The sequence below is a fragment of the Anser anser genome, assembly GCF_964211835.1.
Source record: "Anser anser genome assembly, chromosome: Z".
Taxonomy (NCBI): Eukaryota; Metazoa; Chordata; class Aves; order Anseriformes; family Anatidae; genus Anser; species Anser anser.
The window spans coordinates 28,549,978-28,575,655 of record NC_139723.1 but is presented as its reverse complement, the minus strand read 5'-3'; the positions used below and the strand labels follow the sequence as shown (position 1 = coordinate 28,575,655).

At 36.4% G+C, this 25,678-nt stretch overlaps 1 long non-coding RNA gene across 1 annotated transcript; it reads right to left on the bottom strand.

Annotated features, from left to right (window-relative positions):
• Positions 1-1,233: 1,233 nt before the first annotated feature.
• On the bottom strand, positions 1,234-25,428 carry LOC310889887. Its single transcript, XR_014576873.1, has 3 exons — positions 25,119-25,428; positions 2,770-2,951; positions 1,234-1,461 (listed from the first exon to the last, which is right to left on the bottom strand). It is a non-coding gene; the product is annotated as an uncharacterized lncRNA (long non-coding RNA).
• Between the last annotated feature and the right edge of the window lie 250 nt (positions 25,429-25,678).

Here is a 25,678-nt window from a genome sequence, read left to right as displayed (position 1 = left end):
TGGGGAAACCACTGAATCTCTTGTGAGTAATTTTCAGTGTTTATTTCAGAAAGATGGGCTGTCTAAAACTGAATTTCTGCTTTTGAAAAATGCTATATTTATAATCCTGGTGACTGACAGTTTCTTGTGGCAGAGCAGGCCATGTCCTGCTGCACACAGCTTTTTAACACTGCCTTGGCAAAACACCTAAGCAGTTAAAGACTATCTGTTAGGGTAGATAGTGCTGGGGTTGTTTCCTGCTCAATTGCTTCTTAGTCTGCTTACTTGAGATGGTCATATAGTAGTCATATTAGGTCTTTGTGTCAAACAATATCAATCACATAAAATACTAAATTCAAATGGTTTCCAGTTTCTTCAAAGGCAAAGTCCATAGAGAGAGGTTTTCTTCCAGGTCCAGCTGAAGAGATTTAAGACATTATAGAACAGTTACTTCTTACAGTTCCTTTCTTCTGAAGGTTACTGCCTAAATGTTCTGTCAACAGAGATGTTCCTGTGAGTTTTTATCTGATTCAGGTCGTATCAATCAAGTAGGGTCAAAGCTGTTAGCTCTGCTGATATTGCAGAGTAATATCTATTGCACATAGAGTAAGAATGAGCCTATTGTCACAGCGGTGTGAGCAGAAGCCCATAGCAAAGGGTTAGTAGCAATCAGCTGGGAGGTAGTAGTAGCATAAACTGCCACAGACATTCATGAAATATACATCTGTTCATAGTCCAGCAAATTGAGATTTTTGATTGAGATTTTTGATTGAGATTGAGATCAGATTGAGTTCCAAATCACGGTTTCTGCCATCAATATTTTTTTCAATACTCTACACTCATCTGCATCAAATTAAAGTTGTAGAGAAAATTTCAGTGGCAAAAAGAGAAAGCAACTCCTGTTTGAAAAACATAGCAAGAATGAAATACTGAATGACAAAAAAAAAACAAACATCTGCAGTAATATCAGTCTCTCTTGAATAACTTAACTCCCAACTTGCTAGTACAAACATACGGCATAACAATGTTCTTTTCCATTGTCTTACTCACCTTCATTACTCCTTCCATCATGGTTTCAGTGGACACGAAAATCTCAGGTGTTCCAGGACTAGTCCTGACTCTAACTCACTAAAAAACTCTAATCGAATTTGTATTAATTGATCTAAGCGTAGTAATTTCAGTTCAGAAGGTGCCTATGAAAGTGCCTTTTTATGCCTAAAATATGATGACCCTCCCCTAAGATTATTTACCTCTGTTATTGTCTTATACAGCTTCAGTACTGGCGATCTCTTTGTTTTCCATACGTGGTGATGTAGAGCTTAAGACTATGTCTTGATGGAGAATCCTTTGTCACAAAGTTGTTTCACAGATGTAAAGTGGCCTTAGAGAAGACCCTTGAACAGAATCCTTTCATTGAGGAATAGATTTGTCCAGTCTATGCATTCTCCCAGACAGTTAGAATTTTTCATTAAGGTGGTAATTCTGAAGTTTATGTTGGAGGAAAGAAAGAAAACTAATTAGCATTTGGTAACCATGCTGCTGATGAAACAGAAGTCATGTAAGAAACATAGGTACTTTCCACAGTAGATCTTCTACACATCTACTCTAAATGATAATTTAAGCAGGCAAAACTCCCCTGGCTACACTGCAGAGCATGGAAGTAAACAGTCCAGAGTATGTTCCCCAGGGTGTTCAGCTTGCTAAGGCACAAAACAGCTTCTTTTTGGCTGCTTTGTCCTAGTTTCCTTCACATAGAATGGGGACATGGAAAAAGGGATTGTTTCACAGGGTCAAAGCACAGTCCAGAGGCCCAGGTCAGTGTAAGAGCTGAGAGGTGACATTATGTCTTCCCGCTTGAAACACAGTATTAGTTGCCATTCTTTTCTCTGTTCACAAACAAATTAACAGAGTTCTCCTTCCTTTTCATGCCTTTAGTAACATGGATTAAAAATAAATCTCGTACGATTTCTCTGAACAATAGTAGAGCTTAGAATAAAATGATTTGATTTGTGGGGTCATTACATTTTTTATTTGTGAAACTGTAGTACCTGAATGTGCTGCCATTCAGAAGGACCTGAACAGGGCAGAGCATTGTACAGTGACAAATCTCATGAAGTTCAACAAAGGCAGTGCAGGGTCCTGTAACTAGGGAGGAATAACCCCATGCACCAGTACAGGTTGGAGCTGACCTGCTAGGAAGGAGCCCTGTGGAGAAGGACCTCTGAATCCTGGTGGACAGCAGGCTGACCATGAGTCAGCAATGTGATCTTGTGGCCAAGAAGGCCAACAGTATCCTGGGCTGTATTCGGAAGAGTGTTGCCAGCAGGTCAAGGGAGGTGATCCTCCTCCTCTACTCAGCCTTGGAGAGACCACACCTGGAGTATTGTGTCCAGTTCTGGGCTCCCTAGTACAAGAGGGATGTGGAGCTCCTGGAGTGAGTCCAGTGGAGGGCTACAAAGATGATTAGGGGACTGGAGCATCTTTTATATGAGGAGAGGCTGAGAGAGCTGGGCCTGTTAAACTTGGAGAAGAGACGACTGAGAGCAGATCTTATTAATGTGTATATCTTAAATATCTCAAATATCTTAAGGGAGTGTGTCAAGAGGATGGGGCCAGACTCTTTTAAGTGGTGCACTCTGACAGTACAAGAGGCAATGGGCACAAACTGAAGCACAGGAGGTTCTGGCTGAATATGAGGGGGCACTTCTGTACTGTGAGGGTGACAGAGCACTGGGACAGGTTGTCCTGAGAGGTTGTGAGTCTCCTTCCCTGGAGATATTCAAAACCCACCTGGATGCCATCCTGTGCAACATGCTCTAGGTGATCCTGCTTGGCAGGGGGGTTGGACTAGATGATCTTCACAGGTCCCTTCCAACCTCAGCCATTCAGTGACTCTGCGATTCTATGGTGTTTACTGTCCAATAGCTGTTAGATTCCCAGTAGCTGTAACTAATTTCTGAAGAATGTTCTCTCTAAGAATAAAGTAAGAGTAAAGTAGTATTATTCCAAATTAACAACTTAACTACTTTCATTTTCCTTTTCAGTCAAGAGACCAGTTCACAACTAAGGTCTCATAACAATGGCAGTTTTAATTACAGTGTTATCCAAGTCAGAAGCTCATTTCAGAAATGGGAATTCTAAATATTTCAATTAAGTCAAAAATCTGTTCTTCAGGGACAGAGAAAAATACATATCTCTGTTAGCCAAAAAAGTATCTCAGCAAAAGAAGGACAGCAATACACCTGTACACCTGTACACTTATACAGGTGTGGTATGAATCTGGATTTCCTTTGCTATTTATATATATCTTCAAGAACAACAAAAGAATCGGTACGTATTTCTTACTGTTGAAAGTCAACTTGGTTGACATACCAAAAACAAGGTTTATAGAGCAAGGAAGAATGAAGCCATGTTTACAGCTGGCACCAGTAAGAATAACATGATGAACTGTAACAAGGAGGCTCTCAAGTAGGCACACATTTACAATTGCATGTTTATTCAGGTTTTCTCTGCATACTCTTTTGAAAAGCTGATATGTCAGCCACTTCAACAGACCCAGAAAAAGCAGTAAAAAAAAACAAACTATGTTCTAGAGGCTGACTCATTACTGCCAAGGTATATAGAATTGCTCAAAATAGCTGTTCTGGGCTAGGTTTGAAGCTTCCAGTCTGAACTCTGTGTTTCCATAGAACTGGCATCCCTGATGTTATCAGTGACTTTAGCTGGTCACTGTTGTTATTATGCCTGGGCTTTCTTTGCTCACTGTGAACTAAGGCAACAAGCTACATTTAGCAACTAAAATTAAAGCTGAAGTAAGCTCATAATGTCATTGATGAAGAGTCACCGAAATATCATTTTAGCAGTAAACATATAAATGAAGCAATGGCAAGGATAAAAAACATTTGTGGAGATAGTATCCTGAAATCTCTAGGGGAAGACAAGGGGGTGGGGGGTGTGTGGGGGGGGGGGGAGGGGATTGCAGGCTTTTTACCTGCAAAACTGTATTTTAATTTTTGACCACCTCTAATCAGAATGTGTCTTTGTAAGAATTATTTTTCTTTTACTTTTCATAAGACCTTAACAAGAAAAACACTGTAGAAGGCCTGAAAGAAGACTGCTTTGGGCTCTGCATCAAGGATACTATAATTCACTGTCAGACCGAGAAATATTCACAGAGGAAAAAGATTTTGGAAATCACAACTAACACCAAAAACATGAGAGAGGTTTCCTTGATTATATTTGGACCAGACAAATGAAAGAGGTGTTTCAAGGAGAAATTACATCACACAAGATTTACAGGAAGTGAGGCTAAAGTTTTTTATTGTTATTTTGTTTTGTTTTAAGCTTGTTTAAAATCTGGAATTTGAATTGGCAAGTAAAGAAAGAAAAGTTTGGTGTTACAAAAAAAAAAAAAAGAAAAAAAAAGAAAAATCAATCTAACTGTAGAACTAAAAATAACTTTGCTTTGAACATTTTTTCCCATTTTTATTAGAGTTGAAAGCATGCCCATTGATCTAGCAAGAGCAATTTGCTAATAATTAGACCAGCAAGGTGAGACCTAGGATTTTAACCAGGAAAGGAGGGAGGAGGGGATGCTCAAATTTCACAAGTCCGAGTTTAATACAGATGAAAAAGGATTAACTCATAACCTTCCTCACAGCAAAATACATACAATTATGTGACTATGTCAAATTACCATGCAAAGCCACAAGTCTCATTGTTTATTTATTCATGCAGAGTTTCAGATAGGACATTATACCCAGGAATAATATTTCAGGTAACCATAAAATATTTTTACCACTTACTGATAAAAAGTAGGATAATTCTGTTTTTCCCCATCATCTGTAAGTGATTTGTTTTATATTTACCTTTGTCCACAAGGTACAAGTGCTTGTAGTTTGATTACCCTAGAATTGGTAGTTTGCACTATGTAAAGCGGATAGAAAGTCAGAAATATATTATTTTAAATAATAATTACCTCTGACAGTTTTTACACAAACATTTGTGCATTCCAGCTTGATGAGACATTTTTAAAGATATAAAATTATGTGTGAAAGAATGTAGATTTTTATGAATAGTTAAGAAGGTAACTGTTCTTGTCATCATATTTGCTGTGAATGCTTATCAACCAATTCTAAAAAAAAAATCAAAGGTATTCATTTTCTCATAAAATATGCATTTTTTTTATTTTAAAAGAAAGAAATCAATTTTAGTTTGAAAGGCACATTAAAAATGTAAGCTCAAGAGTATGGGATACATTTCACAGAAGATTGCAACTGCTAACAGTTTTTTTCTCATCTACCAGAAGAAATCAAATGAAACCAGTTCGCCTCTAGGGTTTTAAACATCATTACAATTCATCTTAATAATGAAGTTAAAATTAACTGAAAGAAGACAAAATTAAAAAAAAAAAAAACTTTCCCCCTGCTACCATATGATTTTATTCAAGAAAAAAATTGATAAAAGTAATGTCTGCTGTATATATTTAACATGAATGATGAGATATCAAGAGTGGAGGTGTCATTGGGTTCAGGAAGTAAAAGCTTGTATATAACTTCTACAGATATATTTTCAAAAGCAATAAATATGTGTGCTTTCCAAATAACACAAAGAAGCATACAAAATATAATAACAAAGGTATGAAGGTATGCTATAATTATACTAATAATAACACACACTTCAAAACGTACACCAAGGTATGGTTCCAAGGCAGCCTTTTTATTTATTTATCTGCAGAAGAATGAAAGAAATAGTGCAGAGGTCAGCAAGGGCACCTAATCTATCCAGACCCCCCATAAATGCTTTAATGAGTTTGCTTGCATTCCCTGACCTTGATCTTACGCTGTGCTGAGCACTTTCAGTTCCTACCGTATGTGGAAAGCACCTTACAGTATAAAGCTGGTTGTCTCCCAACCCCTCAGAGATGAACTAAATGTGCACTAAGCTTACTAGGAATGTTTTATATCACAAATTAAGTCCTTTAGGACAAATAAGGTTGTCACATCCCAGCTATGACAATGGTGTCGACAATAATGGATAGTGCTGTAAAGCTGAACAAAAGGAGAGCACTGGTGGTTTCTACAGCTGTCGGAAAAGGTCTCCATTTTACTATCTTTTTACCCTGTCTGACTGTCAATATTAGTAGCACTAAGTCATCGTGCAGCCGTTTTAAACATTCCACATGCTTAAAGAAGAGCTGTGGAAAAAATTATCATATGACTCCAGCTTGATGAAGACAGTAAATGGAAAGGAACCTGACCCTAGGAGGTCAGATTACCCTTTTGCCCTTGATGCTTAGAAGAAATTTTTCAACAACAACAAAAGCAACAAGGTAAAGGAAGGAGAAAGGAGGGAAGGGAATTTGCCCTCTGACAAGCTTTTGCACTGATTCTTTCAGCGTAAGAGTTGCAAGGTTACAACATGGCTGAGTCAGCCACAGCTAAAATTGAAATTACAAACCCCAGAGAAGGTGCATTACAGCCAAGATAACACCAGGGACAGTCACTGAAACTGGAGTGTTCTTCCTACTCCTCCCCGTCATTCTGCACCGTTACCATGTACTCACAGAAGCAACACATAAACACTGAGTTGAACCCCATTGGAAGAATACGGAAATTTGCAAAGTGTTGCAGTCAGTCAATGGAAACACACTTTTTTATTACCTCCTAATAGAAGGAGGTGGTGACTGACCCTGGAAACTGTCCTTGTTTTTACAGATAGTGGTCAGTTTTTAGCACCCATTAGACTGCTTCACACCTGCCCAAAACTTGACCCTACACTCTTTCAAAGCTCTTTGAAACACCAGCTCTATTCACCATGCAGGATAAATATGCATGTGTGTAACCCCTTGCTGCATAATTGTTTTTGATGCTAAAAGCTAATGTGTCCAAAAAGCAACCTGACAAAGCTGTGGAGGAGACATCCAGCAAAGACTATAAACAGCATTGGAGCACAGACTGGGAAAAGAACTCACTGAGAGAAGCCCTGCAGAGAAGGACTGGGGGTTCTGGTGGACAAAAATCTTGACATGAGCCAGCAATGAGTGCTTGCAGCCTAGAAGGCCAACTGCATCTTAGGCTGTATCAACAGAGGGGTGGCCAGAAGGTGGAGGGAGGTGACTGTGCCCCTCTGCTCTGCCCTTGTGAGGCCCCACCTGAAGTGCTGTGTCCAGGTCTGGGGCCCCCAGCACAGGAAAGATGAGGAGCTGTTTGAGCAGGTCCAGAGGAGGGCCACAAGACGATCAAGGGGTTGGAGCACCTCTTCTATGAAGAAAGGCTGAGAGAGCTGGGGATGTTCAGCCTGGAGAAGAGAAAGCTCCAGGGAGACCTCATTGCCACCTTTCAGTAATTAAAGGGGGATTATAAGAAAGATCTTTAGTGAGATGATGACAAGACAAGGAGGAATGGTTTTAAACTATAAGAGGGGAGATATAGATTAGATGTTAGGAAGAAATTCTTCACTCAGAGGGTGATGAGGCACTGGAACATGTTGGCCAGAGAAGTTGAGGATGCCCCATCCCTGGAGGTGTTCACAGTCAGGATGGATGCGGCCTTGGCCAACCTTATCTAGTGGGTGGCATCCCTGCCTACATCAGGGGTATTGAAACTAAGTGGTCTTTAAGGTCCCTTCCAACCCAAGTCATTCTGTAACTCTACAATTCTACCATTCTATGATTCTAGGATTCTATGACCATGACACCACTTCTGATTCACAAAGTTTCTAAGTTGAATTTCTGAAGACTAGGAGAATATTCTGGGAAAGTATTTCTGCATTTGTCCCTTCTGTATATGTCGGTGACAGCTACTCTCAGAGACAGGATACTGTGCTAGATTGACCCTTTGTTTGACTAGGTCCAGTTGCTCTTCTTTTCACCTATCATTTTTTTAGATCAATGAATGTTGCTACTAATAAAAACAGAATTAAATGAAATGAAAGTTTTATTTGCAAACTGTGCCCATAAAAAAAAAAGATTGTTTTGTTTGTCCTCCCTGCTTGTATTTTGTTCATAATATTGTCATGTCTGTTACTAAAATAGTAAGTTTGCCATAGCATCAAGGTTTGTTGTAGTAATACTTTTGTCTAACACCTACAAGGGACCTCAGTCTGGATTCTTCATCTGAAAACTATTATAATAGAAACAAAATGTACAACTGCATGGTGCTTTTCTTTGAGCTCAAAAAGGTGGATATATAGTTTTTCTCTTTTAAATCCTCTACAATTGGAAATAAAATTCCGAAAAATACAGATCGCAGGTTTAGTCAGTTTCCCTCCTGAGAAGGTGGGCAAGCTGTTCTGGCTCTCTTTGAAACATCTTCTGTCCTTTCAAATTTTCTACTTGCACACTGTGCTTTTAAGACCTTTGTGCTTTGTTTCACAGAGTGAATGCATGGAAATCCATGAAGTGTCCAAGCACACAAAAAGCTGCTACAGTTCAAAAAACCTTAATCTGCCTTTTTTAATTAAAATATAACTTTTCTTAGCATTGTGAACTTTCAAAAGTAAACTGGAACTGTTTTGTTCTAATTGGCTTTTTCAAAATCCTGTATTTTTATAGTCACATTGCCTACGGCAAAACATTACCTTGAAGATGTAAGGAGGCTTAGCAGAGAAGATATTGACTGAGCTGTTATCCAGAAGAGTAGATCTCAGTGGAATGCAAGTTTGCACTTTGATGGATCTAACATAATGAGTGGATATTTCCCTACAGCCCGAGTACTCATTTGCAGTAAATACCCAGTATACTGGTGAGGTCTTTACAACTCTTTGGCAATATTGCTAGAGCTTTGGGATCTCTATTAGTAGACGAAAGGACATGCCTGGAACACATAGTTGGTCATACTTTTGCTAAAGTAAAAAATGACTCCCTGTGTCTGCTAATCCTTGCAAATTTAATCACCATGATTCTGTCACAATTTTGTTTATTAACTTCATACATACATTTTAAGTACTCTGAAAGAAATAAAAGTGGTAACACCCTACAACAGAATGTAACCTTCATTATTTCAAACAAAAAGAGCTCTTACTCATTTCATTCACCTTTTCCCAGGCAGCTGTGCATGACAAACAAGATGACAACAGTGAGTAAACCTCTTACATGATAACTAATTTATGGAGTTTCTGAAAATGTTATAAGAATAATTAATTACATAAATAAAACTAATGAGAAATGATGCCACTCTGTGCATTTCAGTGACCTGTAGTGCTGTGCTAAATCCAGTGACAGAGCCTGCACAGTGGTGTTATAGCAATCAGCTCTTCTGGTACCAACAGATGTTTCATTTGTGTGGCAAAGTGACACAAACCTGATAGGAAAACCATATGCAGCATCATTTCTCTGCAACATATACAGTTCAATAAATAAATTAGAATGAAATTGAGTAATCAGCTAAACAATGTTTTGACTTTAGTGGGGTCTGTTTTCACTTCCAGGCTCCTAGAAGCGGGGAAGATGCTGACAGAGGAAGAGAGCCATTCTCATATCATTATGGAAGCCTGAACTCAGTATGACCCAATATTATTTCACAATATCTAGTTACTGCTAGACTTTTAAGCTCAGCAGAGCAGGGCATTCCTGTTTGACTGGTATCTGGCTCAGCAAGACAGCGGTTCTGACATGAGCAGGTAATTGCTACCATAATATAAATATCTAATAAAAAATAACACAAAATAGTCTAGCTTAGATTGTTTTGCATACTGTCACTATAAAGTGACTGGTGTTCTCTCTTCACTTTGCTAGCAAAAAATCTGCTAATGCATGACAATAGTTAAAGACCTGTTGAATGAACACTGATTATTCAGTGGAAATTGACTTCACGTATTAACTAATCCAAAGAAAATATAAACTCTGTTTTGCAGAAACAAAGAAACAAACAAAAAACACACAAAAAAACCACCATGATCTCAGGGGTTATGCATTATAACATTAGCTATAGAGCAGTTCACCATCTTCCAAAAAACAGAAGCACTAAACAGTGGCAGAAATAATTTGAATTGTTCTGTTTCAGACTAGAAAAGGGTTTGTGCACCTGAAAGTCTGTATTTTTTTCTAATATTGCTTTCTTCAATAAAAGACTTTTTTTCTCTGTCAGCCTTGTCTGTCTTATATAATTTCATGATAATTACTAACATAACAATTCATCTGGATTTTCATCTACTTTACCAGTGCAAAATGTCAGGTCCATTACTACACAGTAAGTAAGACAAGGAAGGCAAACAAAGGTAGCAAGAATGGGTCCCCATCCATGTATTATTTGGAGTCATAAAGATAATGTGAATAGATATGTACACATTCAGGTACATGTATAGAAAAATACATGTGAATGAACTCCCCAGATCCTGGATCCTACGGACACAGATGGGGAAACAGAAGTCTTAATGGCCTTTGGGACTAAATGATTGCATCCAGACAAGTATGAGAGATTTTAATGCTGAGGTTTTTCACCATTCAGTGAAACATTTCTACTATTACAAACTACCAGCAACTATGAAAAACCTTCAGTACACAATGTAATGATTAGTCATGCAGAGGGAGTTATCTTTATTTTCTATTCTCAGAGAGTAGAGCTGACATTGAAATCAACACCTCTGTCTTCAGTTGTTTAATCCCATGATTTACATTTAGAAAATATAATAATATATCAGTATTAGGGAGGAGTAATAATGGTGTTTAGTTTGCTTTAGTTTGATACACACAAATGATTTCTGCACGTGCACAAAAGTCTAATGTGCTTTTGATTTCTCATTCATCAGTAGGAATTTTAGAGCTTTTCATCACACCATTGGTTTCAATCTCAGCAGAAACACAAAAATAGCTTATCTGCCTTTAAAATCTGAGGTCTTTGCAAGGGGAACACTACTTACTATGAACTTGTATTAAGTGAAAATTTAGGGATTTCTTCCTTGAATAAATTAAAGCATGTTATTAGCAGGTAAATGAGAGGAAATATTCAAGTATACAAAGTGGGACGAAAGTACTGTAAGTTCCTCCTCAATCTACTCTTAGATTTTGAAAAAGAAGAGAAAAAGTGTATACATGTATCTAAAAATATTAATATGAGTATGATCTGGAAAGCATGAATTTGAGTAATAATCATATTGTTCTGTCTCCGGGTAATTTATGCCTTTCAAGTAATGTTCTGAAAGAAATGAGCAAAGTTACTTTCAGCAAATACTTATTTTAGTGGCTAAACTGAAACAGTAGTTTGTGAGATAATTGGGTTATTCTTCCTACAGGGAAATAAGTACTTATTGCTTTATGTGCTTTACATAGTTGAAAATCAATAATGTAACTTCAAGTGTGGGAGTTATTTACTGACTTAGATTCAAATAACCTTTTAAGTCTTTTTCTTTTTTTTTTTTTTTTTCCTAGTTCACAATTTACTTAACAACCCATTTAAAGGGACCAGATTTTTGAAAAAAATAAACTTGTATGTACATATGTTTTGGATATCTGCATAAACTACTTCATACTCTGAACAAAATTTGTGTGTAGAAGGTATACTATTTTCATTGACCTAAGCATGTTTTTTTAAGCATATTTGTTATGTATGATTATTCCATTTAACACACATTTTAGAGTTGCATTTATTTTTTTTTGCTGTAGCTGTAGTTTCCAATTATCAAAAGGAATAAAAAGGAATAAATGGCCATGTTTTATTTAGTAGAAAATGAGATTTTTAAGATTTTGATTTTATACTGATTTTCAAATTGCATCAGGTTGAAACAGATATGTAGGCATATTCTTAAACTTCCACATTAATTGTCATCTACAGGAGGAATGCACATGAATGGTATATTCCTGAATGAAAGCTGAAGCATTATTATTCTCTCTTTTTGCTTTGTTTTAAGCTTAGAGCAATAAAGTCAGTTCAATACCTGAAGCCACTCTTCACAGCTCATTGTTCTGAAAATAAGTACCACAAATAATGAGTATACTCTATTTAGAATTTTAGGCTGAAGAGGAGGGGTTTGCTTTGCTACAGTTCTGTTAGATTATATCCTCAGGTATGTTGTTGAAAGTTAAATAATGCATTGAGAGATGGAGAGTACTAAATAATGCAGATTTGCAGGGTATGAGGTTGTTTTAAGGTAAGCAAGAGAACATTCTTTGAACAGAAAATTGCAATGGAATGGAAAATATATTCTTGTGCTAGAGAAATTTTCATTTTAATTTTAGGCATTAAAAACAATTCATTAAGTTCCAAATTAGCTGCAATACATATATTCTAGACCACAAATTCAGGCATTATTCAGGTATCATGCATTAGATATCAAAATGTGAACAAACACAGGAAAATATAATATGTTCCTTTATGCTATACTCATATTAAAAAGCATTTATGGGATAATTTACCTTCTTTACAATTTCATCAGGTAACACCAGATTCCTTAAAGATACCTTGTTTAAAATATTTACATTTCTCTGTACTTTCCTGAGAATTTGGTGTCATATCCTAGCCCAAATTCATATGTCTGATAAAACACAAAATCTTGAATATTTACTCCAGGTTACAAACCCAATAATTATTTATATATTGTTTATTTCCAAATAAACAAACAAAAAGAATCAATGGGGTACCTAAAATAATATGGACAGTGTTTTGGTTTTTTCTTTTCCTTTTTTTTTTTGTATATGTGTTTTATCATTATTATTATTATTTATTCATTTAGAGACATAGGAACTAGTAGTACAAGCACTCTGAATCGTTGTTATACAATTTCTTTTACAGATCTAGGAACTTACCAGGATTAATTCTCTAGCCCTCAGAGAAGAGACTAGAGACCCCAATTCTATCTTCAGCCTGTGTGTGTCCTGGCTAGCTCATGTCTGCCGAACAAGTGTGCTCCGAAGGCTCCCTAGGATCCTGTTGATTTCAGTCTTTAGAGTGGGGGACCTATAAGAGGACACCATGGCTGAGAGACAATGAACAGCACTCACCAAGCTTGTGTCCTGATAGGCTGTAAGCATGCTTTTCTAGGACTGCACTAAAGGATCAAGACTGCTGAGCAAACCTGGTTCAATTTGAACATGACAAAATAAAATACAAAGTATGAGACATTAGCCAGCATTGCAGACAGAATCTCAAGGAAGTCAATTCTCTTTTACTAAGCAGCATCCAAAAGAGGAATTCTGATTTTATACAGTTTTTCACAAAACTATAGTACTTTTTAACACAGATGGGATTAGAATCCATGAGTTAGAGCTCAAACCTGCAGGGTACTCAGACTTCCTTTGCTAACGTCCAGACTACTAAATTAAGCAGGGCCAGGGTCTCACAAGTACTGACTCACGTTAATTCACAATGTTTAACTCTCAGCATACTCCACAGAAGAGTTTTGATATTTTTCAGCTTTTATCATGTTATCAGACAGTTCCTGGGTGGAGTCTGGGGATTAGGTCATGCCAGGGATTGTTCTTAAAAGGCCTTTACAACACAGCCACAAGGTTTTGAAGAGGAGATATTGATTTTTTTTATTATTTTTATTATTTATTATTATTTTTATTTAAAGGTGAGAGCAATGCTTTGCCACCTGGTTGTTCCAGGACCAAACGATGGTCCCTGGTCTCCAGTCTTCAGCCTTTGACTCTATTGCACCCATATAGTGACTGCCTCCAGTTGTCTCTGCAGACCATATCCAGGATCCTGCAGCACTCTGCTCAGATGTCAGTGTCCCACATCAGGCCATTTAACTATGCAGTCCATGCTACTGTGTCCCAGTGTCCCAGTCAACTGTCAGTACCAATATAATCTGAAGTTCAACTCTACTGACACATTGACTAAACTTTCTGCAATGTTTGGTTACCCTGTAAGATACCTTGATGATATTCATAGCTAGGCTTTAAATTCTATGTTAAATTTCTGATGACACTGATGATACTTCAGTTAACCAAGAAGTTACATCTTTCTGTCTTTTGTTTATTCTTCAAACTTCAGTGCTTTTGATTTTTTTATTATTTTATTTTATTTTATTTTATTTTATTTTATTTTATTTTATTTTATTTTATTTTATTATTTTATTTTATTTTATTTTATTTTATTTTATTATTTTATTTTATTTATTTTATTTTATTTTATTTTATTTTATTTTATTTTATTTTATTTTATTATTTTATTTTATTTTATTTTATTTTATTTTATTATTTTATTTTATTTTATTTATTTTATTTTATTTTATTTTATTTTATTTTATTTTATTTTATTTTATTTTATTTTATTTTATTTTATTTTATTTTATTTTATTTTATTTTATTTTTAATTTTATTTATTTTATTTATTTTATTTTATTTTATTTTATTTTATTTTATTTTATTTTATTTTATTTTATTATTTTATTTATGGGGCCACAGCACACCTAAATCTCAGTTATTTTTCTCCCCTATCTTCCCATTCATCTGGCACAAACTAATACTAAATATTCTATTCCCATATGCTTTGTTTTATTCTTAGGAGCCAAAGATTTTCTTTAAAATGTGTTTACCCAAATCAAGTGTCATAACTTCTAGACCTATACATAAAAATCTCCCCATTAGCAATTCAGCAAGCATACATTTCTAGACTATATGGTGTTGTTTGATAAGACAGCAGGGAAGAAGCTATTTTCTGATTTAAAGATAGTTTATCTTCTTTGACAGTTTTCATGCCAGTTTAAAAATAATGTATCTTGGAAAATACTGGCTTCTCAAATAATGAACAGATTGTGGTTGGCAGATAGAGTATCTAAATATTATTAATGTCATAACTTTTTGTATGTTTATCAGGGACAATTACCATAAATTAGTTTAGATGTTAACTTATATATCACAAAGTTAAGCCTTAAACAACACTGCTTGTATGGTGCTGACAAGGTATAGATAGCTACTGTTTCTTCTGATGCTAAATGTTCAAAGTGTCAAAGAACATTCTCCAGAGACAGGATTGCCGAAACCGATATATTCTACTGGTCATGTGCATTAGGGCTATTTCAAGGAATGTGTTGGTGCATAAATGAGTTCATTTATGCAAACTTCCTTTTCAGTATCTTCTGTCTGATCATTTCTCTAGCCTTCTCCAAGCACAGTCAAATTTAGAACGACAGAGAACTCAGGTATAATGCATTTTTTAGAGCATTTAAAAGGCCAGTGAAAAATCATTTACATAACTTGACCTGAACGATTTTTTTTCTGATAAATATTGCTTTATTTTTTGTTATTGTTGTTCACGAATTATCTCAGATCAGATTAAAACAGCCAATACCAGCCATGTAATCATTCTTTTGTTGTTGTTGTTGTTGTTTATTTCAAATCATGAAGCCTTTGAGAGGCTTGCATTAATTAGCAGCACATATTATTTCTGGTTTTCTTATGCTGAGTTGTATATATTTCCCTATGTTTAAGATTAATCTTTGAATTATTCTGTGCCTGTCTGGTCACAAAGTGGCAATACTTGCCATTAAGTTACTCCATGCCTAAAGACACAAGGGAGCTGTACTGCAACTGGCTAATATCTCCTTGAATTGTTTATAAAACTTGTGGTGTTGCTGGCTCTGCTGTCTTACACAGCCAGAAGCTGCTGGAATTCATTAAGGCTGCCATGTGAGATGAAAGCAGCCAGCCTTCATGTGCTGGAGCATGCAATTCCTTGGTTTCCTGCACATCTGCATGTCTCTGACTAGCAGTGTTCAGACCAAACAGCTACCAGATCTTTGCATAAGGTTTCATGGACTGTTTTAAGATTACTGAAGACACCAAGAAGCTTGCATGTTCTCTTTTGAAGACTGCAAATTGTTTTTAGTGAGAAATACTGCCTACAGTAATGCTGCTGCTGTCTCAGCTGTGGGCCATATTTTATACCTAATGCCCCACATTTGAAAGGTCAGGTTAAGCATTCACATGTAACTGCAAATATATTTTGGTTAAGGAACAATTGTTTAATGAAAAGTCACAGGGGTCACCAGAGATACCTAAGAAGTTCTTGTACTTTTGTACGGCTCAGTATTGATAAATTTTATTGCCAGTTTGGATGACAGCACGTAAGATTCTTCATTAGGCGGTCAATTCATGGGTGTCTGCCTTTCAGACTGGGATGCAAGGACGAATTAAATGGACACGAAAAGAGTATCATCATTCCAAGGTATGAAGGTTTTTAGTGGTTCTTCACAGCCAACAGAGACAGCAAAGGACTCTCAGAACCACAACTGCAGTTCTGTCATCATGAATGGACATCCACACTTGGGACCCAGATATTCAAGCATTAAGTGTACGACAACCCATCACTAGATTGAGCACAGTTTTCAGAGAAAGTAGTAGCTGACAGCTCATAGTTTGTTGATATTGGAATAAGAAGAGTCACAGTAGCTCCCATACTCTGTATTACCAAGAGCCCACTTATGTGGTTTCATGGAGATGGCACAACACAATGAAACTAAATGCATCAGGAGTCTCCTTGATCCCCACGCTCTCGTACACACATGTAGCTGTTTTCCCTACAAAGATACTTAAATCTGGAGCTAGCTTATGAAGAGTATAGCAGTTGGTAGCATAACTTGCCCTACATCAGAAAAATGATGTAATCATCCAAAAAAAAATTGATGTAAAGAGGCTAAAGAATCAGATGCTTATCTGGCTCATTTTCCTCTTTCATGAGGTAAGGTCTCCATCAGGTATGTAAATATAGAAAAGCACTGCCCAGTAAAGCAGTTCCTGACAAAGTCTTGTGAAAGTCCATACAACAGCTACAAAATATTTTTTGTTTTGTTTTGTTTTGTTTTGCTTTGAGATAATGACTGAGTATACTCCTGTGTTACTCTGATGTTACTCTTATTTGTAGGCCTTTACCTGCCTTTGAAATCGCACTGAGAACAGGATGTGTATAGGCTACAAATGTAAGGGAGAATAAGAAGCAAAGAATACAAAGCACAGAGATGTTGAAAATTAGCCTGGCACTTTTACCTATTGAGAGATGCTGAACCCAAAAAATACATTTCAAATTTCAGTTGCTACAATATACTCAGCTTCTCCCATTATTCTTAGCACAAACCATCTACAGTATCACCTGGAGAGTCATTCCGATAAAGCAGCTCAAGCTTAGCCTCTAGAGCTCCCTTGACACGTTTGTTTTTTTTTTTTTAAATTACACATTACTACTGTTTTATGTTTGTTTGTTTGTTTTTCTACATGCTTTTTCACCTGTCAACATTTCTTGCCCAGTCTTTGATGTGTTTCTGCAGTTCCTCATTTTTTTTTTCTCTGATATTTTTCTCAGTCTTGTTTTACTGAATGATATTTTGATCTTGGAGCATTATGGTCCCGATCCAAATTAATTTCCATGCCAGTTTTTCCTCAATCTCATTAGTACTCATTATCATTTCTAAACTGGTTACTTTTGATTAGTCTTCTCTGTGGCTTTTTTTTTTTTTTTCCTGCCTGTATACTTTGCCTAGATTGATATTTCAGGGTATTTTATTCATTTTATTCAGCTGGCATTGTGGGATTTGTGACTTCTCTCTTTTCATAAGCACAAACTGAATGATTTTATTTACCCTTTCTTTAACAATTAGTTAACAGATGAAGACATTCTCTTGCTTTAGTTTCTCTTCCAAAGTTACACATCTTTAATTCATCTGTTTCTCTGCTATATTTTGGTTTCTCCAAAATAATTTTACATTGACTGCTATCACATTCTTTCTTTCCCAGATAAATACAATCTTGACAAATAAAGCTTCTGAAAATTGCCCAGACTGACATCACACTCTTCACTATAAACTCTTGCTCAGATTAATTTTTTTTTCTTTATATGAAACTATAAGAAAAAGTCTGTAGTGCAGTTATGAAAGAATTATTTGTTAGGAGAAACACAGACAAAATCTGGAAAATGAGATGGGTCTTGGTTCAGCTACTGTTGGGCAAATGCACTGCTGTTGCCTACACCTCTAGCAGATTCTAACTAATGTCCCATTTTAACACCCAGTCAGCATTTGATACCAGATAATTTTTTTAAATAGTCGTTAATTAATTGTTCATGTTCTAGATTCTATAGAGAAATACAACATCTAAATGCATTGGCAAGCTTTTCTTCCAGTACATTTTCCTATTATACTTTATGATAGAATATTTGAGTAAACAAGTTGGACTTGTTAGGAGTTGGATCCTTATGGGTCCCTTCCAACTTGGTATATTCTATGATCCTATGATTCTATGAAGTTATTTGCTTTCTCCATTTTTTCCCATAGAACTACCTTTTCCATTTCTTTCTTTATCCTTTTCTGCTCACAAAGTCAGCTTCAAAATCTGTTCCAGCCTCTCCATAATATTTTGTCTATGTAATCTATTTTTCTTGTGCATTTTCATTTGCATTAAAACAAAACAAAATAAACCACCAGTAAAGTGATCCTACATTCTTAAAAGGAGCACTTGAATCAGATAAGCTCATCCTTCTTTATTTCATTTTGCTGTCTTTTATCATCCACAGTCATCATCACCTTGATATTATTTGGTTTGTCAGCTCATTTGGAGAGAGACAGACTTTTCTGTCTTCCATACAACATCTAGTACCTACTGGAATACTGCTGTTAAATGAGAAAGCCATCAGCCGGTGACTGCATGGTAGTAAATAGCTTTCTAAGTTATTTTCTTACTCTGTGGAAAAGCAGTAATACTTGTAAAGACAGGTTGTACTGTTGACATTTTCCTGAAAGACACCAAGGGCTAGGAGATGACATGTAAACTATAGACAAATCTACTTTTCTTGTCTAGTTGAAATCTTTTATAGTATTGTCATCCCTAGTGGTATTTCACCAATACTCTTCCTCTCCCATGACAAAGCTGGGCCAGGAGAACAGCTGATTACATTTTCTCTGCCCTAGGGCTAAAAAAGGAAAAAAAACAACAACAACAAAAAAAAAAACACCTAGCAACAGGGTAACCAAAACCTTAAACTTCCATTTGTTTTCTATAAAAGACAATGGAGAAATACAAATGCTTTAATTTTCACTGCATTTCAATTAGGTATGCCTAACTTAAATATGCCTGAAACACATTACTGGAATATTACTATAAATAAGAAAAAAAAGAAGACCAATTTCTCTAGGTTTTTTTTATTGAAAAAGGTAGGGATTTTCCTCAGGAAAATTCTGCAAAATACAGCATAATAAATACTATAAGAAGATATTGTTAAGCTCTCATGATGTTTTCTGTTCTGTTCCATATTAGCCATTTCTTTCTAACTCAGTTAAACTTCAGAACCAATGAAGGGAGTCATTTTATATGCAGTGAAACCCTTGGCACTGAATTTACAGATCATCTTCCTCAAAGGTTCTTCTTCCAAATCAGAATTTCAAATGGGTTCACATTAAAGACTGAATTCAAACTGGTGAGATTTCCTGTAATTAACTGTGATAACACAGGGGATGTTGAATGCCCTTTAAAACAGAGCTGTAGGGTTGCAGCTGCCTTTCTGGGATGTAGTACAGTTTAGGCATTGTAAGGTACATTATGATTTAACACAGCAAAAAACACTTTCAAAAGATTGGCATGTGATGTGGCAAAACTCAATCAGAAAAACAAACATATAACTGTTTTCTTGTGCTTTTTTCAAGCATGCTTCTGGTGCTTTTTAAGAGCACCAGAAAACACATTGCCATTGCTACAGTTTGGCTAGGAGTTGCCTAGGACATATTTGAATTGTGCTAACTATGAGTAAGGTTTACAAAAAGACAGAAATAACATCTCAGCTTCCACTTAGTGTCTCACAAACAGGAGACTAGCTATGAAACAAAACAGTCTAATTACTGATTATGGAAAAATGATTTCTTTACCTTGCAGCTTCCAACTCCCCTGCTTAAAACAGATTGCCCTCAGTTTATGCTTCAGTCTTACCAAATTCAAAACTATTGCCCTTCTTTCTGATTTGTGGCTCCCCATCCAGAATGAACAACAATTTACAGGATTAACTTGCAATTAAAATGATAGGTGAACTTTTTTGTTCTATCAAAGAAGCACGGAGCTGTAACAATAAAATCTGCAAATACCATCCGCAGGGAGAGCTAGAGAGTACATTGAGAATTCAGAAGTAAAAGTAAGGAGCTCACACAATATATTTGCTGCCATTTAAGCCCAGGATACCCTGAACATGAATCTTTAAGAAAACTGTCAAAAAAGAAGGTGTATCTGCTGCAGAGGCAACCTCACAAGATGGGAGCAGGCTGATAGTAAAACATAAACTATCAACAACAGATGGATTAATTGACCATAATGCACTGTTCCATTAATGCCTAGGGACAGCAGCAATGCCTTGAGGAAATGCCTTGAGGTTCTTACTCTAATGATGAACTGTGGAAAAAGTTTCTCTCCTGCATTTTCCTCACAGGAGTATCCTTCCCTGCCTCAGGAGGCTGAAGAGAAAATGAGTTATAATGGTTGGCTACCATTTGGAGTGAAAGGTATCAAAAGAGATACAAATTCTAAAGCTCAAACTGCTTTTTCTAGCCCATTTTCAATGCAGTCTTGATTAAACTTATGTGGAATTTCTAGGCACTAAACTCCAGAGTGTTCTATGTTTTGTTGAATATATAAGTATATACATATGTAAAGGATTATCAATGTTGAGGCAACAATGCCTTCTTGTGAGAGAGGTCAGTCAAATTCATAGAAAAAACATTATGCAAATTCTTTTCCTTAGAATCTAGAAGTAGTTTTTTCTTACTTTTCTTACTTTTTGGTTGTTTTTTTATTTGTTTGTTTCTTTTGTTGTTGTTGTTGTTTTTTCAGGAGGTATTAAGGTATCGTCCCTTCCATTAGTGACTGGGTTAGTGGTTTAAAAGAAGTGATGCCTAAGACTCTGCTCTGCACACCTGTCAGTTTGACCATTTACTTGAAATCAGGAGGAAACATGCATATTTAAGCCAGCACTAGTATCTGATATGAAGTTAACATTGCTATGCGGATGGAGAGAAAATAAAATTGAGGCAGACAATGTCTCAATTATGCACTCAGCCCAGAAGGATATCTAAAATTAATTTTTCTCTTTCTTTTAGTTTATTTATTTTCTGCACTTCCTGTCCTCAGTCACAAAAATACTTAAATACAGGCTTTCTTTTCTGGGTTGTTTGTCTATTTTTCACTCTCAGATATCTTTCTCTTCCTTGACATACTATCACAGTCATGATTAATATGAAAATCTGCATTTTTTTTTTCTGTTGCATAATTCTGTTTCATATTACAAGAAGGGCACACAGTAGGAACACCAAAAGTCCGATTATGTATTTCAAATAGTTATTCAAATAGAGTTGCACATTGTAATAGTTTTTTTATTTAAAAAGGGGACAGATATATAGAGACAAAAATAGACAAAAGTCTACAAAATAATGTAGTGGAATGAAATAGTATTCTGCCTTGAAATGCTTTGCAAGTTCATTATCCAAAAACTAAGGAAAGTTTACAAGAAATAAGCTTCCCAAAGCATCAGAAGTTGTACCTGCAACATCTTATAAAAACACTTTGAAGTGAATCACACAAATAGAATTTTACCTCTTTCCACTTATAAACCTGGTAAAAATAGCAAACCACATATCTTGAAACCTTCCTTTGACATTAATTTATTGTGTGATGAGATTATTTTTTTTTAGTTTGAAATTGAAAAGAAGAAGGAGGACGAGGATGAAGACGAGGAAGAAAAGAAGAAGAAATGACAAAGAAAAGCATGAATATTAGAAACTGTTGCAATTTCAGACAGTCTGACCATATTTTTAAAGAGTCAGACAAACCCTGAAATGCATTATCCCTTATCATTCTGCTCTTTCTTATAATCTATCATTGTGACAAACACACAATCTGTCTTCATTTTTCTGAACGGTGGATATTGCCTGCACCCAAAGAATCCTCAGTCTGCCAAAACAGCAAAAACCAAAGCATCTGTGGGAAAGATTTCAAGCATAGATGAGTAGGGCTGCCGTAGCTGCATTAAGTGCAGAGGGGAATGTATGTGCACCTGCTAAGAACCCTGGAACACTCTCCCCTGTGGGGAGGCAGGGTCCTCTGTGCCATCTCCAAGTACACCACTTCTTTCACATGTTGGCAGGCCTGCAATATATGCTGAGAGCTCTTTGTCTCAACTGAAGTGTCCCATGCTCTTTCTCTTTCTCCATTCATTTTTTTCACCTCTTCCAGTCTTGTTGATCTTCATAGTAGTAAATCATTGATGGGGAAAAAACAAACAAACAAAAACAAACAAACAAACAAAAAAAACCAGCACTAGTAGAAGTAGGGAGTCTGCATGATGGAAAAGAACTAACAAAGGATTTGGGAGAACATGACAGTAGGCTCTGACATGGAAAGATTAAAAAGGTGGAGAAATAAATAATCTTTTTTTTTTTTTTTTTCCCATCAACTTTGAGATCTTTCCTTTAATTCCTCACTCACTCAGCCTTCTTAACAGGATACTAAAGTTTATCTTGCATGTCACACCTAATTCATTACAATTTATTCACGAGCTATTTGGCTTGAAGGTCACACCCAGAGAGTGGGGCTCAATGGCTCTATGTCCAGGTAGAGGCTGGTGATGACTGGTGTCCCTGAGGGGTCCACCTTGTGACCTGTGCTGTTTAATATCTTTATCAATGACACAGACAGTGGGATCAAGTGCACCCTCAGCAAATTTGCAAATGACATCAACATGAGTGGGCAGTTGATACAACAGAAGGAAGGGATGCCATCCAAAGGGACCTGGACAAGCTTGAGAAGTGGGTCCATGTGAACAGCATGAGGTTCAAAAAGTCCACGTGCAAGGTGCTGCACGTGGGCCAGGGCAATCCCAGACATGAGTACAAACTAGGAGAAGAACTCACTGAGAACAACCCTGCAGAGAAGGACTTGGGGGTTCTGGTGGACGAAAAGCTCAACATGAGCCAACAGTGTATGCTTGCAGCCCAGAAGGACAACTGCATCCTGGGCCACATCATAAGAGGAAAGGCCAGCAGGTCTTGGGAAGTGATTTTACCTGCTCTAGGGAACCTGCTTTGGCAGGGGGTTTGGACCCAATGATCTCTTGAGGTCCCTTCCAACCCCTACAGTTCTGTGATTCTGTGATTTTCTCTCTACTCTGCTCTTGTGAGGCCCCAGTTGGAGTGCTGTGTCCAGGTCTAGGGCCCCCAGCACAAGCAGGATGTGGACCTGTTAGAGCAGGCCCAGAGGAGGGCCACGAAGATTATCAGAGTACTGGAGCACCTCTCCTATGAAGAAAGCTTGTGAGAGCTGGAGATGTTCAGCCTGGAGAAGAGAAGACTCCAGGGAGAGCTCACTGCAGTCTTTCAGTACTTAAAGGAAGATGAGAATGACTTTTTACATGGGCTGATATTGATAGAACAAGGAGGAATGGTTTTAAACTAAAACAGGAGAGATTTAGATTAGATGTTAAGAGGAAATTGTTCATTGTAAGGGTGGTGAGGCACTGTAACACGTTGCCCAGAGAAGCTGTGGATGTCCCATCCCTTGAGGTATTCAAGGCCAGGCTGGATGGGGCTTTGGCCAGCCTGATCTAATGTGTGGCATCCCTGCCCACGGCAGGGGTGTTGGAACTAGGTCATCTTTAAGGTGCCTTCCAACTGAGTCATTCTATGATATGATATGTTACTATGATATTAATTGTCCTCTAGGACACCAGTCACTCCTATGGGAATATATTTTTTTCTCATTCTTCACAAACAATCAGATGCACAAATGAGATAATTTTATCCATGGTAGGAGTGAACATGGCACATGCATACATCTTCACAAAAATCCTTGTGCACCCATGCATGCATACACATGCATATACATTTGATGAGAGTAATTGCATTGTTATTATTACATAACCCAGTGTCAATTTGAATTAAACTATTATAGCTCAATGTACACACCCAATACTTTTAATGTATTGGAATCTAAATTCTCAGGCAAAAACTGCAGTTAATTAAAAGCCATTAATGTTTTAAATATTTTGTCATAGTTCATAGAGTTCCTAATTTTCCTTGATGATCTATTTTAATGGTTCATGAGTTATTTCTTCTCTTATTGTTTCAATTTTTAAAACATGGGATAAAGAATTTCCAAAACCATAAAAACTCTACTCTGATTTTTCAGCTTGTTGCTCTTAAGTGTCTATGATTTAAGCATTCAGAAGTATTTGAATGTCTAAAGGGGCATCTCAGTTTTCAAAACTATAAATGCATGAAGTACAACTGCAGCATAAGCTGAGATGTAGGCAGCTAACATGTTTATGCATTTTTGCAATTCTTGTTACGGTCACGTCAAATGCTTTTGTAATACAGTCTTGTGAAGTTAACTTTAGTGTTTTTTGTTTTGTTTTTAAGAACCAGCACAATTATAGGGCCTATCAGGAGATGATGAATGTACAACTCATGATCTTACGACACTTATTCCTTGTCCAAATTAGGTATTTCAAATTTATTACTTACAGTTTTCAAAAACATAGCAACCTTAAAGATTAGGTTGCTTTTCTTCTTTATTTATTTATTCTGTTATTACAAAACACTCATCAATGTTGTGTCAGACTGCTATGCAGAAAGTGATATACAAACTACTAGAAAAGCACTGGTTTAAAGAAGATATCAGACATTTGTACTAAAAGGTCAATTATTTCAGTGTTCACCTATTCTGAATAAAACCAAAATATTCTAATTAAACTATATTGCAGTAACATCAATGGCTAAAGTAACTACATGTTATTTTCAGTTGAGCTTTACAAACTTAAAACAAATTGATACTCACATGACACGTCTATGTTACAGACAGAAAGGAAAACTTTGGTTTGTCATAGACAATTTCAAAGAAAAAGTTAATAAAATTAAGCTGTCCTCTTTCCCAATATTGTAATGATTCTTACAGTTCTTTCTGTACATTCTTTCTACACATTTCTGTTTCCAAGAATGTTGGAACAGATCTGAAATACAGTGGGAAGGGAAGGGAAGGGAAGGGGAGGGAAGGGGAGGGAAGGGGAGTCACAAAAATATTAAGACTGGTAAATAAGGGACTATCAAGAAAAGGAGGTCAGAGGTGGTGTGACCTGTTGAAACTTAATATGGTTTTGTGCACTCATGCATTATGAGACATCCTTTCGTTACATACTGGTACCCTGAATAATGTACAGTGTGTAATGAACAAAACTTACCTGTACAACACCAATTTCTTCTGTTACAGAATTCAGCATGTGCTGCAGTGAATGGGAAAGACTGATGTCATAAAAGCAGTGATGGGAAACTCAAAGTTGACAGAAAAAAAACATTAAAAAAAAAGAAGGAAAAGTAAGTATCAAATGTACATATATGAGAAGATAAATACATGTTGGGGAAAAACATGTGTCTGACATGGCTTAAGAAAAGAGAAAAGAGCTTTTAAAGTATCCATGCAGTAAATAAATACCATTAATATTTTAACAGAGGAGATCATAAAATTGTGAATAATGATGCAGAAGTAGTAGAGCCAATACTTCTGCTCAGGATTTGGAAACAAGCACAGTGCTTTACAAATATCTCTTTACAGGGATGATAGTTTTTTCAATCCATTAATAACTAAGGAAAAGTATTAAAGAAAAATATATTAGAATTAGGCAGTTTTACATCAGCAGTCCTGTGTAACTTTCACACACACATTGTTAGCAAGATGTCTGAAGAATTTTGTGGACTTTCCTCACTTACATTACATTCTGAGATATCAGAGGCACTGTGGAGG